Here is a 16,592-nt window from a genome sequence, read left to right as displayed (position 1 = left end):
AGATTAAAAACTTTTAATTATAAATATAAACATAGGATTCAATATGCCATTCTTTAAAAACTTGTCCTATCTTGACTTCATAACAACCATGTATTACACAACATCCTACGAAATGGCATTGCCTCGATGTAGATTAAACGAAAAAGAGGTGTCTTTAATTTAAAAAAAAAAAAAAAAGAAGCAAACTGGACAAACTCCTGCAAACTGGATTTTCAGCTTACCCATGCTACAAACCCCACCTCACTCTAATCATGTCAATCTAAACTTACTCTCGAATATAGGCTACCTAGTTTTTTTAAATGTTTATCCTGTGTCAGAAGACCTCACCCCTGTCCCTGCTTAAAAGATATGTTTTTACTTGATATCCCCTGTGGCCTCTCAGAACCCTTCCCCCTCCATAAAAATAGCAGGCACAGTTGTTGGCTCTGCTGTTCTATTCACTATCAGGCCACTCTGTGTCCGCAATCTCCTATGAGTCATAATCATTTCAACTAACACAAAATCTTCAACTTATTTAAACTTATTTGGGTGTTAGTATTCAGTCAGTGAATCTGTGTCAAACTTTTGACGATGCTAAATAGGGTAATTCTCACTGGGCAGGCAATTAAAATACAACAAATGATTTTGGCTACAATATTTCCCCAAAAATATACATTCATTTCATTCTTTAAAAATCAAATGACCAAGTTTGAAAAACTCATCTAGTAAAAACACTTGCATCATATTTTCTGTCCCTCTGACCAGAAAGAAAGAATGATACACATGTACCTCCTGTACTACTTTTATATTACATGTACATCCATCTAGCACTTATTGCACTTGTATTGTTATCTTGATATTGTAGCTTGTTGTCATGCTTCCTAGTTAGACTTAACATTACTCTTATCGAACCTGTGTTTTGCAGTTGTTCCAATGACCTTCGGTTTGCACTTACTGCACGTCACTGTGGATAAAAGCGTCTGCCAAATAAATGTAATGTAACACAATGTAAAGAACCTGCATGAATTATGCCTAGAAACAGAATACAGTGATAGACAAAACATATAAGGGAGGAGACCATTTGGATGCATCCCAACCATTGTTCAATATCAGTATATCCTATTGTGACATAATCGACAGTCCGAGAATGAAGGTATCAGTGTCTATAGCCCAATATGCTAATGCTGAATGGCTGGCTAAAGACAAACCTCGTATCAGGGCATGCTGACATTCCCACAGAAACTGACTGGAAGCAAAATGGGAAGAGGTTACATTAATGTGAGCTCATAGAGATGGTACTGAAGATGCAGGGAGAGGTTCAGTTGTGCAAGGTGAATGGTTGGCACAAAAGATCCCAGAAAAACATACAAAAAATTGCTAGCCTCAGTTAAGGTCAGTGTTCACGACTCCGCAATAAGAAAGAGATAGGGCAAAAATGGGATTCATGGTAGAGTAGCAAGGTAGAAACCACTGCTAACCAAGAGAAACATCAATGCTCATCTCACATTTGCAAAACCAGCCACATTTAAGGTTTGCCACGGCATTTGGATTCTGGGCCAAACCTGGCCCAAATGCATGTCACACCTGAGACGTGGTCTCATTAAAGTTGAGTTGTGGCTACTTTCTGTAACGTTTTTGTTGAGATCGCAGTATTATGTAAAGTGAATATGCAAACATTCACACACAGATCGTTTGGCCAACTTTATATAGCGTTGTAATTGCCTGCCTGCGGCATTGCAGCGGTCATTCGAGGTGAGGCAGTCGAAGTGAGTATGAACTGACCCGAGAAAGCAAAGCAGTAATCAAATGGTCCTGCTGCCGATTTAGTGCTGATTTGCAAACCGTTACCGTGCTGGTTGGTATACACAAAGCAGACCTATAGGTGTTGCTGGATTCCTACCAACGGTGTCAATGAGATCTGAATGAACGGAACGACGTAAAATTAAAACCACAGTTACTTAGAAGCTGCATGGCTGTAAGGTACTGCATACATGTCTTCGTAGAAAAACTCGGTAGCAAAGCATTTATTTCTGGGAACCATTTAGTGTAATATGAAAATCATCAGCAGATGGCGCAATACGATAGAAAACGCGATTCAATGACTTCACTGTTTGGGTCCTAGCAACAGCCAGTAGTTTGAATACAAAATGAGATGCTCTAAATTTATCCTTCAAATAAGTCATACTTGTATTGTTAACCGTTATCATGTGGAATAAAAGCTAAGCACATAACTTACCTTATTTCTGGTGTTCTGGTGTGTGTGTGCTTGTTGTGTGTGTATGCATGAGTTTGTGTGTGTGTGTGTGTGTGCACGCGTTATAACCTTTTCCCTCACTATCCTCAGATTTTGTATTCCTGATTATTAAGATTCTCATTAATTTTTCATGATGTGAATGTGATTAGAATGAGAGAAAAATGTATATAGATACTTATATATGTATATAGACCTTTAAAAGGCATTCTTGTTGCCAAATTTTTTCTGTTTCTAAATTCATGTTACCCAATATTTTGTAAAACTGAGTTTTCACTTGCCTTCGTAGTTACAGAAGATTTTTGTGGCTGTGTCAGCACAACATTGTAGAGTTTTTCTTCTGGATTCACAAATACCAGGTTTTCATTCTTTGAATATAGCCCTCTTTCCCTGTCCTTTCTTCCTCTCTCCATTTCTGTTTACAATTTCACCCACGTGTATCCCCCCCCATTCTCTCTTATGTTCACGCTTTTGTGAAAAAAAGTTAATATTGTCACATTTAATATGTAAAAGAGATTTAGTGTTGCACATGCCTCACATACATGCACATGTTCACAGTACCAATGATTACGTCATTTAAATATGGGTAGTCTAAAAATACATTTCTACTATATTTTGATTTAACACTTTTTCAGTTTCTGTTTATATTCTTGGATATTTTTCAGTGTTACATTCCAGGTTCATACAGATATTTCCGTGTATTCAGATCCTGGACCGTCATAAAAATATAGAAAGCTGAGATACCACCTTTCAGACAAAACGTATTATTATGTAAATTGCATCTTACAGTAGTTCAAATGCTTAAATAGCCTGAGTAAATTATAGCATATAACTTTGCAGTTTGACATGGCGTGATTGCATCATGCACCATCTCACTAAGAAACTGGTTACATTGCTATTACGTTGTATTGGCATTTTTTTCTGATTGGGCAATTAAATAACACGAGTTCCATTTATGAAGTTTTCATCTGTGCGTAAAACACAAGGTCTGTGTTTGTGTGGTCAGTGACATTGCAGTTAATAAGAGGGAAGGTTTAGATGGAAGTTTCTGATGTGTTTTTTGGTCTGTGGTTCTCCTCAAAAAACCTTCCACTTTGCTGCATTTAGCCACATATAATTATCCACCATTTAAATCGATACAGCCCAAGCCCCACCTTCAGTTTGATCTCTAGGATATATTCAGGGAACTGTGGCTTGTGTCCCCACCCTAAGTCTGACTGTTCCTGAGACATTCACCCTAGATTTAATGGATGCTGCTCATTGCTAGAGGGAAACCCAAAAGCTAAATTCAGCTGTGCCAAGATCCACTTTAAAATGTGCAAACACAGCTATGAATATTTTCTCAAACCTTTGGGGATAAAAGACAGCTTTGCAGTTACATTAAAGTCAGTCATGTTTTTTTTCTAAATCAAATATGACATATTATAGTCTGTGATAAATTTTCCATGATGTGTAATTGGTAAACTAGTACAGAATCTTGATGGCACTGTACAGAATTGTGACAGTGTGTGATTGGAATCTTAGGTTGCTGTTAGAAAATGACATTCCAAATTGGTTGTCAGAATAGTGCCATAGACGGGTTCCACATTCTGCCAAACAATCCCATGAAACTAAATTGTGATGCTTTGAATACAAAATAAAACAGATCCCTGTATTTTACCTTGGTTCAAAAAATGGGTTTGTACCATGGCCTTAGGGAGTTAAATCACTGACTTCCAGAGTGGGGAGAAATAATTCACAAATTAGTAAGGTTCTCTGAGCCATATGGATGATTGTACACTATACTCCAACACTCCCTTCTCCAGCTCATTCATCACAGTGACTGAAGTAACCCCACCCTGTTCAACCCACCCATGGCCGAGTATTTTCTGGGTTTAATGTGGCTATTTGCTCAGTGCATTATGGTGGACTTATTCTTTATCATAATTGCTGTGTATAGGAGTTGTAATGGGGGATGGTCTTGTGACGGATTATTATCGTGAATACAGAACAGTTCTTTTAAGATATTTAAAGATATTTCTGGTTGAACTAGTTGTAAGTATCACCAGTCATACAGGCATACAGATCTGTGGTACAGGAATGTGCAATGAAGAATATTTTAGATAATTACAGAAGTGGCATTCTTACAGCATTCATGGGATTGTAATGTAAAGCAAGAAAACACAAAGTAACTCAAAAGCAGCTTCTGCGGCAACATCAAAAATGAGATTAAACATAGTTTTTAAAGTATAATGTACATGTACAATACACATACACATAAAGTTGCTGTAAAAATTTTTCAAGTGTAATTGTAAAGCCAGTGGCTTATGAAACACTTCTGTAAATATCTAAAATACCCTTCATTACGTACAAAAGCTGTCTGGGCCAACTGAAAACACATCAAAAAATTAAAAAAAAAATTAAAAAACAGAAATTTAACTATCCCTTTAAATAGAATTACAGAATAGTGTTTCCTGTTGATTAAAGTCCTCTGCAAAGACTTCAAGTGTAAATAATATTGGTTCAAGCAAACACCACACTATTCAAATGTGTCTATGACAGTTACCGTTTACTATTATAATCTTTAAGATGCATTTGTGATATTGCAGTTCATCTTTTAAAGAGTTGGTTTTTTGGATTTTTTTACCCTCAAGAGTCAGTCTTCTACAGTAGCTCTGCTGCTTTCAATTACCAGTAGCGATTGTTACATCAGCATTAGAATGTTCAGTTAAGAACAATCTAATCACATATTTCTGATGTTACACCTTAAAGGCTTAAGATGATGCTATTTTGTGTGGTTCGGGTTCTTATGTTAGCAAAATTATTAAAGTTCTGCGCTGAATAGTATCACGCATTTCATGTGCAGCACCATCCTATCCCACTATCTAAACCAGGACTGCCGTCATTGCCAGTTGCAAAAAAAATCATAAATCTGAGAGACTTTGCAGGGGGTGAAAATGGGATGCATCTGACCTGCCTCTCTGTCCTCCTTAGTAAAGCTGATCTTTGATCAGTGCTTAGCAATGTCAACAGGTCAGTGGCTGCTCCCTCACCCAACAGTGTCTGCTCTAAGATCAGTGTTGCTGAGTCCAGCAGAGAGAAATTAGAGGGTAGAGTGGAACCTGACCCCCTGGCTCTCAGCATTGATCCCTATAGTAAAGATTTAACAGTGTGACACTGACACCCTGAATGCTGGAATAATTCCAATGCAGTCAACCAGGCTGAGTCATCAATCTAGGACACTGAGGTCAAATGGATAAATTAATCAACTAATCCACCAACGGCTAAATCAATATATGTTCTGCCCTATAGCGGTGGGTCCCTGTCTGTAGATTACTGAGAGTGTAAATTGGATCATAGGTCTAAACATGTTGGAAACTGGTGCTCTGTAGTATAATTATTATGCATATCAAGAAGATCAGGAAGGGACTGGTGTAAACTGAAATTGTTAAAACAGAGTAGAGTTGCCTTATTATGTTTTTTTTCCCTATACATGCCCCAAGAGTCAAAAAGGCTACATAAATAAACACAGGAAATTAGCTATACTGTATACTGCGTGGAAAAAATTAACTATGTAATTTTATACTCATAAAACTGCACGGTGAAAAAAGTTTAAGTAATCATTTCCCAAAAAGATTACTGGCAGTAGTTTTGAATACATTGTGTACCCTTCCTTTGTAGGATAAGATTGCAGTATAATGGCTAAGGCTAAACAATTTTTTTATTGGGGTCAAGTCTGGACACTGAGATGACCATTACAAAACAATAATTTTGTGGCCAGTTAACCATTTCTTCTTGATTTGCATGGCATCGTTGTCATACTGAAAAAGTTGTTTGTGGCGAAGTTTGAGTGTCCCGGCAGAGATACCTGGCTTTTGGCTAAAATGACTGGTCACTTGCAGGAGTTCGTCTTACTCAATTCTTTATACAATAAGCTTTGTAATGTAGTGGTTTGATGTCTAGATGGGGCAATGCTGTATAGCTTAGATATCCAGCTCCATGAATAGATAATCTGGAATTATCCTGGATAATTAAATCTGCTAAGCAAACGACTAATAGTGATAATACCTGAATTTCTGTGCACCACTGCCTAACTGAACTTTGCACCCCCAGGCCAAATCTGTTAATGTTGTCCTAAAATTTATGATGGATTTTTGTATGACGTAAGTATAGTGAATGTATATGTGATCTACAACTAGATCTCAATGTTGCACTTTAATGTTCATGACAGTGTGTTGCTGCCAAGAGGCAGGTAGAAGTGGACTCATATGAGTCGTCTACAATTGAATAATTGGTCAAATACTAATAGATCAATCTATTCATCTATTATTTATTTTTTTAGAAACGACATCACATCCCCTCTTGGTTTCTATTGTGGAAAACTACTAGGTAACATAATGAAGCAGGGTTGTGGGTTAATTAGGTTGTGTTGTAAGTTTGAAGGCATTTCTTAATTGCTGTATCACTCGAAAATAATAAATTTCTAGCTCCAACTCCATAATAAGGACGATAAAGATAACAAGTATCACTTAATCAGACAGAAATATCTGAATACAATTGTTGTTTTAGCGCTGAAAAACAGAGTTTTTCTCTTTCAGTAATAGATGAACAGGCTGACGGACGACACATTACATTTATTTGGCAGACGCTTTTATCCAAAGCGACGGTTGTATGGTGGGTAGAGATTCAGGTGCACCACTGCATTCAACATACTTGGAAAAAAAAAAATGAAAACGCTCTCTTTTGCAATAAGCACTTTGGAAAACAGTTAATCAAAGCCATGTCAACTGGCAAGTGCTTACACAGCATGACCATTAAGTACTAAGCGCTAGTTTATGGGTGAGATGTCAATATCGAACAGAACGCACCAGTGAAGGTGAGCAGAATGTCTGCTCAGCCCACATAAAATAATACATTTATCGATACATTTGGCCGGTAACATTTTTAATTTGAGCGAGGTCAACACATGAGGTTAGCTGTTTCTTGTTAATGGTAAGACGCACATTTTCCTCTATTGCCTGGTGTTTTATTTAGCTGCAATCGTTGGCTAGGCATATACTCGCGATCCCATTCATGTCAGCGCCGTGTGCTCTCACATGGGCAGTGCCGGCATGAGAGCCGTTCTTCTAATGGCTGTTTCCAGCCGCCCCCCTCTGTCGTTCATGATCCTGAAAAGGGGTGTTTACTCTCTTGCATTGGCCGTGCTGTCTGCGAAACGGTGTCCACAGAGATTTATACAGAAGGAGACAGACATTCTTCATTTTTCCCCCACACTCAACCGCTCAGTCCATCCCCTCTTCTTGTCCATGCAGCTATTGTTATGATGCTGATGTGAGGGCATCGCTATCCCCTTTTTGTATTCAGTCTGTAGCCTCTATCGCGCACTCGCTTTCTGCTCTCCCTCAATCTCCTCGAGTTCCTCTCCTTCTCTCCATTCCCATACATGTCCACCTGAAATTGATGAAAGGTTCAATTAGTTTTTATTTTCCCAGGTGGGGAAATGAATGCATTCCCACTGCTATTATTAATGCTCTCTTTTGAACGAAACTGCCCGACTCAAGGACTGTTACAGTTTGCGGAAATGGATGCGCACGTTGTCGGCTCCGACAATAGATTCCAAGCGGATTCGAAGATCTTCTAACAATTGTGAAAAGCGAAATCAACTCACCTTTCACCGGCCTTCTTGTAAGTTAGTTATCGTATTTTCTTTCAAATTTTACAATATTCCCCAATGAGCTGTGGGTTGTTCAAGTGGTCAGTTATTCACTATGGTTAAAAATAATGCATGTGTGTAAAATTGACGTAAGATAGATGCATTTATAATAAGCAGTTAATTGAATGGACCAGGTTATCATGGGTTTTTTGGAATCTGGAGTTGGTGGCAGTATTCATTGTATCGGGGGACTTACAGGTGTACCCATTTGAAGAAGCCGCAAAAGCCAAAACTGCGTTTTTCAAGACCGTGTGGATCAACCCTACCCAAACGAAATATAGCCTGCAATAGCTACGCGGCGCATTGACCTGGCATAGCCTACGGTGCCCACTTTCCCGTACCAGATTGTAGTTTTTAGCTTCGTGGAAAGAGAGCTAGAAAGAACACCAAAGAGGTTGCAAGTGAGTAGCATATAGCCTATGCACAGCCCCTGTGCTGTTACAGTATAGCCTACATGCGAAAGTATGAAGATTCGGGTCATGACACTGCAAATGCTCGACAGCATCTATTAGTAGTAAGCGGCACATGACATGCATTGGTAGTCACCGATAATATAAAGGCAAAAATAGTGTTCTTAACTATTTTTAGACATCCAATTCATTTTTGGTAAAAAAAAATGACTATAGTCTACAGGTATTAATGTACCGTCCATGTAACAATTGGGCAAATAACTGGGATCGAACAGGCATTGCATAGGCTGCTGCCGGCTGTACGAAATATGTCAATTAAAAAAGTAAGAACATCGCTAACGTAGTGAATCGGCTATGCAGATAAACCGCATATTAGTGTAAACCCTTTTAAATGAAATCATTTCCGACAGCACATTGCACAGGTAAGACGTGTGTTCTTGTAATTGTGATTAATTGGACTATTAATCATTTGTGTATTAATCATCTATCAAATAGGCTACATATAGTCTACGCTGCGCTCGCATCACCAGCCTGCTTACCAAGAACGATATTAGCTATCCGTAACAAGCGATTTAGCGAATAATCCCATTCTCCCAAGTCTATTTATGGACTTAATCTGTTTATTGTTATTCTAGGGTGTTGGGAGACGAGCGGTACCCCTACCCGTGTCCACCGTTCCTGCTGGACGCGGTACTTGGTTCCCAGTAAAGGCCCCCGCCCCCTCGGCCCCCCTTCCCATCCCCGGTCAAGATTAGGGAATAACCCCTGATATGTGCGATCACTTGCGGGTCTAAACGTAGCCGACACCCCGCCACAAGAGACCCCTAAGCTACTGCAAGTGCATGACCCGGTGAGACCACCTGTTTCTCACGAAGGAGTACTCCTGTAAAGACGCCGAAGGTAAGCACTGGTCTGTGCTGCTGCTTTGTGTCTGCCACATCCACTTGTTTTGTGATTTTGGATTGCTGAAAAAACTTGATTTAAATTTATGTTGTGAGCCCGTGGAAATGTAACACCCACCCAAGCACTGCGTTTTGCTCTAGGAATCTGCTTAAACGTGTGCAATAAAATCACAAGTGGTTGGGCTTTTTTGAATTCCCCTTGGGATATTAAAAATGACATAAGTTAAATAACATTTCCCAGTCCCAAACAACATTTGACAGTCTCAAATAATCAATCAATCATCTTTCCCTTATGCAGCCCCTTTTTCTCCCCTCCTCCTTCGTCTCTCTCTCCCTCCCTCTCTCTCCCCCCCCCTCTCTCTCTCTCTCTCTCTCTCTCTCTCCCTCTCATATATAGCATATATATATATATATATATACGTACCTTACAGTGCATGTCATTCAAAAAATAGCCCAGTTCTGGATTTAATGTATCAGAATTGAGCACCAGACAGGTATTATAAAGGATGTAATAGACATGGTAGTTGTTGGCTTGCATTGTGTGTAAGTAGTGTTTATATTTTGTGCATTAGGAAAGTGAATGAAGGGAAAGTTAAAAATACAAATATTTATTCAGTAATTCAGCAGCTGCTGAATGGGGCTAAGTGGTTATTAGCTTCTCAGGCATGGGGTTTTTAAAAATGTCTCCTTAAATGATTTCCTCTCTGTTGAATACGGTTTGTGTACAGAGACTGACTTCTAGCTGATGACAAATGGGACTATATGGTTGTGTGTCACGCACATTATAATGTTTCATTATCCCTAATCCTGTGAGGCACATGGTGGAGTGGTGTTTGAGGGTTTGGTTTCAGGTTCTGATGGTTCTGTTCAGAGCACAGTTTCTTCACTTCAAATAATACATATGTATATAAATAAATAATGATAATAGTAGTCGTAGTAGTTGTAGTAATAATAATGATATATATATATATATATATATATATATATATATATATATAATTACTTTTTGGCACATGCTCTTGTTCAGATTAACTAACTTTTGTGATTGAAAACAATAGTAAATACATATTATAAGCGGTACTAGAACATAGGTTATAGCATAATTACTAATGCAGTAATTAAACATTGTAATACATAGTAAAAAGTAACATCAGAGTAGAAGTTGCATTCATATGCACATAGCTTGGCTTTTTTAGAGCAACATATGCACATCCTATTACAGTGACATACACTTAGACTAACAGAGATTTATAAGAACAGAATTAATGGTTATCATATGCATAGTTACTAGCGATGATATAAAAGAGGTGTTGGACATGTTTTACTCTTGATATACTGCACTGGTGGAAGGGAGGATCTGCCAGATGTCCAGAAGTTGCAAAGCAGAGAATATGTAAAGGGGGCGTAAAGCCTGATGCGATGGATTAAAAATGGGAGGAGCCATGGCTCCCCTGCGGTGCCTGGTAGGCTAGCAACAGTGCTGATCTTCACTAGTGGGCATGTAGCGGAAGCCGTGGAAGGGAGACGAGGAGAAGAGGGACATGGGAATTTTTGTGCCTGGGAGAGCTGCCAGCACAGTGTTGCCGTAGCCCAAGTAGTTTAGTACAAGGGCCTGGTAGGAGATGAATAGGCAACAGGGAAAGGATGGATCGTTCCAATGTTGTTAAGGAAGAACCTGCAGTATCAGGTCACTGAAGTGATTATTCACTGTGAGTAAGAGCTTGGCTTCAGGAGCTGGGCATGTGAAACACCATATGCAAGACTCCTGAAGCTGGGTACATTGTAAAAAAAGACGAATACTTGTAAGGAAAAATAGTCTTAACTAGGAAAGCCACAATGTCCAGTGTTTAGGTACAGACTGTGATAATTACATTTGTCTTTATATACTATTCGATAATGAAAGAAAACTAAGTTCATTATTAAAGTGTATCATTATGCTCAGGAATGTTGCATGTTATTCTTCCTCCACAGACCCAGCCACTGGGGGCTGTGTGGGTAGATGTAATATGCTTGTGCTGAAAATTCAAAGTGAATGGCAGTCTGTCAGATCTCAGATCTCCTGTCATTGGCTTGGTGAACATGAAGCCTAGCTTGCCTGCTATGTGTGGTCAAGGGGGCAGGGGGTTGGGGGGGGGGGCAGTGAAGAACATCCAGTTGTTTGATGCATTTTTGAGAGAGAAGGACTTGGCTTATAGGGTAAGGGAGATTTGGCTTAAGGGGATGCTTCATTATCCATGTACAAAAATCTCTGCTTGGAATGTGGTACTGCATGTGGGACCTTGGAGGTCCTCTCAACAGCATAGCAAAGAAACAGCATGTGAAGAAATGGTTTACTTCAGATACAAGGGAAGAAAAAATGAGGGTCCAAGATGGGATGTTATGTTGCTGCATGCTGTACATTGACTTTTGTGCATGTGTGTCTGCATGATTGGGTTGGATGCATGCTGAGCTGATTTCCTTAATGATTGGATTACAGGGGATGATAAAATGAGAGAATTCGAGGCATTTGAGACTGGCACTGTAGAAATACCCATAATCCCACTCTTGCTTTACTGCTCTGAAGTAAGCCAGTGTGATTTGTGTGATTTCATGTTATTTGTATATATTTTATTTGACCAAAGATGTGATCGTGTGACATTTCAATTGCCGTATTTTGCTGATAAACTGGTTTTGATGATTTGGTTGGGTAGGGGATGCCAAAAAGATAGAGAGAAGGAAGGGTCAGGAATGTGGAAATGGAGAAAAGGCAGGAGCTTGGAGATGGAACAGGAGGAGAGTAATGATCAGAATGGAGATGGATGTAGAGATTCTGCTGTCCACATGAGGATGAAAATATAAAAATATGAGAAGAATAAGGGGCTTAAGTTTATGTGTATGTGTGTTTGTACCTTCTTCTGAGAGAGCTACACAAAGAATTTTACAGAGAACACCGTTGTCTCCTAACAGAATGGAAACAAGAACTTTCAAAAGCATCGAACAAATGTGAAATGGGAAACAACTGTTGTTTGTTCGGAACAAAAGTCATTCAAGACAAACTGAACCATTGTATTTTTCCTTTCCATGAGCTCCAGTGTGGTTACTGCTTAGTTTTATTCTTTTCTGCCCTCCTATGGTTGTTAGTTGTCATAGAGTCTCAGTGTTTAATTACTTAAGTGATACATTAATTGGACAATTGGCTGAATTTGTCTCTGTCAAATGTATCAGAAATGCTCTTTGACATATGTACAGTGATGAGATGATGTTTTTGATGATTGAAGATGCTTAATGTAACCCTTGATGACTAAACCATGTTTTGATAAATGAGCTGAATGCACCCCAGATACATTGTAGCCCCCCTGGAGCAAATTAACTAATTGTCATGGGTCATGCGCGTTCCCGCTCCCCCTGCTTCATTGGTTGATTTCTTATTAAGAGGTGGGGGCGTGTAGAGTAGTGACCAATCTGCTTATTCACAGAACACTGATCAGAACTCAGTGTCACTAAGGGTAGGAGGGAAGGGAGAGGTTTGGAATGCTGTATCCTTTCTTCTTGTGCATCTTATGTGTCTGCTGTCTGAGCCTGGCCTCAGACGTAGCTAATACTGTAGCTAGTAGTTTGCATTCAGACTGAACCACTTGCAATTTCCTGCCACAGTCACAGTTTTGTTTCAGTGGACCCCTTTTACTCCGGGAGATCACAAAAACTGCATATTCTCAGTCCGCATAGCAGAGAGAGAGGTCTTATCACTCTCATGAAATGAAATAGGTTGGAATACATTTGAGTTAATTTGACCTGTGGTTTGGACTAACTGCCAAAAAAACGTCATATTTGTGATTATCAGAGATGGAAAGTCCAGGGGTCAGAAAGTAAAAGTCCTGCCATGTGTTTTGTCCAGCTCTGAACCTCAGCCAGCTGATTTAAATAATTGGTACTGCCTCCTGGCTGAAGAAGAAGAATTGTGCTAATTGGGAAATCCGGCGATTGGAACAAAATACTGGGCAAGACTTTTGCTTCCTGAACCTGGATTTTCCGCATATGGTGATTACTATAAAATGGTACAAGAAAGTATGGCCTAAAAGCTCAAATCCCAGATAGCTCAAATCCCAGATGTGTTCCTGCCTTTCCTTGGATGATGTGGATTTTGTGCTGAAGGCACATTTGTGCCAGATTTAATTAGCACTTTTTGCATGGCACCCCTGACCCCATAAAACTACCTTTAATAAAGAAGAAACTGTGCCTTGGTTATATTAAAGTAAATGCTAGATTGCTGCAAGAAATAATTTGCTGTCACTGCTGAACTGCGAGAAGGGGGCTGTTGCCCAGGGAGTTCTCGTTACATTGCATCTATTATAATGTAATAAACAAATAAATGCAGATCCGGGACATATATTTGCAGTTTAAGGTTTTGGTAATGTAATAACGTCTGTTTTAACTTCACATCTGAAATAAGAGCGAACAAGCCTCTCCTATATAAAATGTATGTATTTTTTGAATGTGCCATAACAAGTTGTCAAAATGGAAAATCCTTCCAGTGTCCTTGATGATGTTTTAGAATTAAAGTATGAAAGGTTGCAAGCAGCACACAGCACCATATCACTGTAATCTCAATCTTAATCTGTAATCCTCATCTGAATTGAAAATTTTGAATATGGATCTTTCATAAATGTAGTTGAATTATTTTGATCCATCCACACCTGTTTTAACTGCTGAAAGACTGATAGAAGAGTGTAAAATCAGTTCTATATAAAACTGAATGAAGAATCTGAATTTGCACACGCAAATCCTCATGTCTGAATTGTACACAGTGTTTCATGTTTGCTTAAGCAAGTAGACCGCTCCCGCAGCAGTGAATGAATGGGTTTCTTCTGTTGAGCATATGCTACCTGCTTCTACTGCAGTATATTGTACTTTTCCAGTATTCAGACAGGGTTTGGATTTATAGGTTAAGAGAAACATTCAAACAACCAGGGGACAACAGTTTTGTTCAATGCTGTGTGAATTTTATTGTCCCTAATTTAATTAACGATGGACCAGATCAGACAAAAGGGAAGCGCCATCTCACCCAGGTAATGGATAATGTGAAAGTAATACGATGAGTAGGCAGAAAAGCCCAGAGAATCTGAGGTAGTAATTACATAGTTGGTGCTTTTTTATTGGAATGGGGATTATATGGACTGTGTCGTCTAGGTATTTATAGACTACCTGACTTAAGGACTACTGGAGCCAACAGGCATTCAGGCTGGTCAGTAGCCTGTCAGAATGTACAGCTGGGTGGTTTGATGGATTCTGTAATTTTGTTTATTTTTGTGCATACTTACTTTTTAAGTAGTAGGAACCAAACATGGAAAGACAATAGATTATACTGCTACATAATTTTGCATACATGTCCTGTGATTAATTTGTTATAATTGATTACCTACTGCTTGCAATTTAATGATAGGTATGCTTGAACTCTAGGACAGTACAACTCTGTTGTAAGCATATCAGTAGGAATTACCCAGATATAATGATGAAAATCCATGGGATGAAATCATTCCCATTCAAATTCTGCTTATATACTCTGCAATGTCGATAATTAAGCACTTGGCTTCTGAGAATGATTTTTAGACCAGTCAAAATATTAAAAATTCATAGAATCAACGATCTGTTACAGCCATATAATAATTAATCTTTTATTTTTCAGCATAATACATACGCTAATAAAAGGAAATTTATTTAGTCTTTAGTTTTAAATCTTGTGTAGCCTACCCAAGATCTCATGCCCTCAAGTCAAACGTTTATATAAACAAGAGAACATAAAACAAGTATTTGTTCTTCAACGTGAAAGCTAGAAGGAAGGTTCTTCCTCTCAAGTATAAGAGGCATCAGCTTGAATTGTGTGACGGTCTTAAAATTAAGCAAACATCCTTAGTCTACACGCCCAGTTTCTCAAAGACAGGGACAAAAGTCATAAATACATTTACAGTACATTTAACCATGTTCAGGTAAATTCTGTACGGGCTTTAGGAAGAATTCTTTCACGCAGAATAGTCAGTGTGTGGAATCGCCTTTCAGGTCACATACTAGAGGCAGAAACTGGGGATTTTCAAGACTAGGCTTGATACCATGTTAGATACTATCTAGTCTGTAGGTAATCAGAGCACTAGATACAATTTAGTCTGGAAAGTGGCAAGCATGACTGGGCTGAATGGCCTGTTCTTGTCCTTATGCATACACAAAATTGTTTGTCCTATTCATTTGAATTAATTTGACTTCTTCTAATATACCATTTGTAGGATAAAATCATCTAAAGCCTGATGCTATTCTTACAAGCATGTACTACAGTGCCTTTCACTTGCTGTATTATTTGTTACAGCTTTCCGCTGTCCTAGTCATCTTTCTGTCGGCAGTGAAATGCAAGGCAAAGACCTCCATTTGCTGCTCTGTTCATTTGTGAAAGTTTTATACGAACCTCCAGGTGGGTGTCCACACAAATTGAATAAATGCGACTGCTTCTACTTTTACTATCTTTGGCCACGTTCAGTGTCGTACCTAAAAGTGAGCCAAGAGAACCTGGTGTTCATCCAGGCCGAGGTACGTGGGGTGTATGCAAATGCACCGGAAACCCCCAGACTTGGTGAGCTGTGTTTAATTCCAGGCTAGTGTAAATTCCCCCTATGTGCACATCGGACCTGGGCACACGTACTGTATGCTGTAGACTCGTGTCTGTTTGAGTGTGATACAGGAGGGTAGGAGGCACCCGGGACGGGTAGGGGGGTGTGAGAAGTAATTCTGGTTGAAATGGGCGGACAGGTCACATGGGTGCTCCTGGGCTTGGGGGGGACGATTATGTGAAAACAGCTTCACATATGCTGAGCCTGTCGGGGTATCGGTTCGGGGTTCGGCGGTGGCGGTTGACAGTTCTGCAAGGCACAAAATGTAACATACAAATGCCTTAGGAATGACTGTGAATACTGGAACTTATCTGGTGCGCTGCGGCACTTGTGTCAGACAAGCAACCGCGTTCTAACAATATTATAAAAGGCTGGCTTAGAGGCCAAAGTACTTATTACCTCTTCAGGTGTTCAGCTTGAGTAAATTGTTTGGGGAATGGTCAGAAACTTTAATAGCCTGACATTTCCCTGCCATTTCCTCTGGGGAAAGGCTGGCCTGAAAAAAAGAAAAGAAGAAAACCTCTCAAGAAGGCAGCTGATGTCACCCTCCCAGACCAGTCTTTGCAGACTTTAATTAAATTCACTTAAAAGCTGTTGCTCCCAGAGAATTTCAGATGTATTACATTTATATGATTTATAGTCACGCTTTGAAGTGTCTGAAAAGTTATTAATAAGTGTGTTAATACCATAGGAGATAACACCTCTTGTATTCCCTCAAATATTATT

General features: G+C 39.2%; 1 protein-coding gene across 4 annotated transcripts in view; it reads left to right on the top strand.

The window, feature by feature from the left end:
- Nucleotides 1–7,654: 7,654 nt before the first annotated feature.
- The window catches only part of LOC135251555 (sodium/calcium exchanger 1-like), a 74,453-nt gene continuing 65,515 nt past the window's right edge, over nt 7,655–16,592 (top strand). For 2 of the 4 annotated variants that reach the window (XR_010329155.1, XM_064329118.1), the window contains exons 1-2: nt 7,655–7,894; nt 8,968–9,232. The gene's annotated coding sequence lies outside the window, so the exon portion shown is untranslated. Of the gene's footprint in view, nt 7,895–8,164; nt 8,324–8,430; nt 8,755–8,967; nt 9,233–16,592 lie in introns of those variants that run through there. The other 2 variants (XM_064329121.1, XM_064329119.1) reach the window with 2 other exon arrangements.

The sequence above is a fragment of the Anguilla rostrata genome, chromosome 3 (genome assembly GCF_018555375.3).
Source record: "Anguilla rostrata isolate EN2019 chromosome 3, ASM1855537v3, whole genome shotgun sequence".
NCBI lineage: Eukaryota > Metazoa > Chordata > Actinopteri > Anguilliformes > Anguillidae > Anguilla > Anguilla rostrata.
The sequence above is the reverse complement of the archived record's forward strand: the minus strand, read 5'-3'. Positions and strand labels throughout refer to the sequence as shown.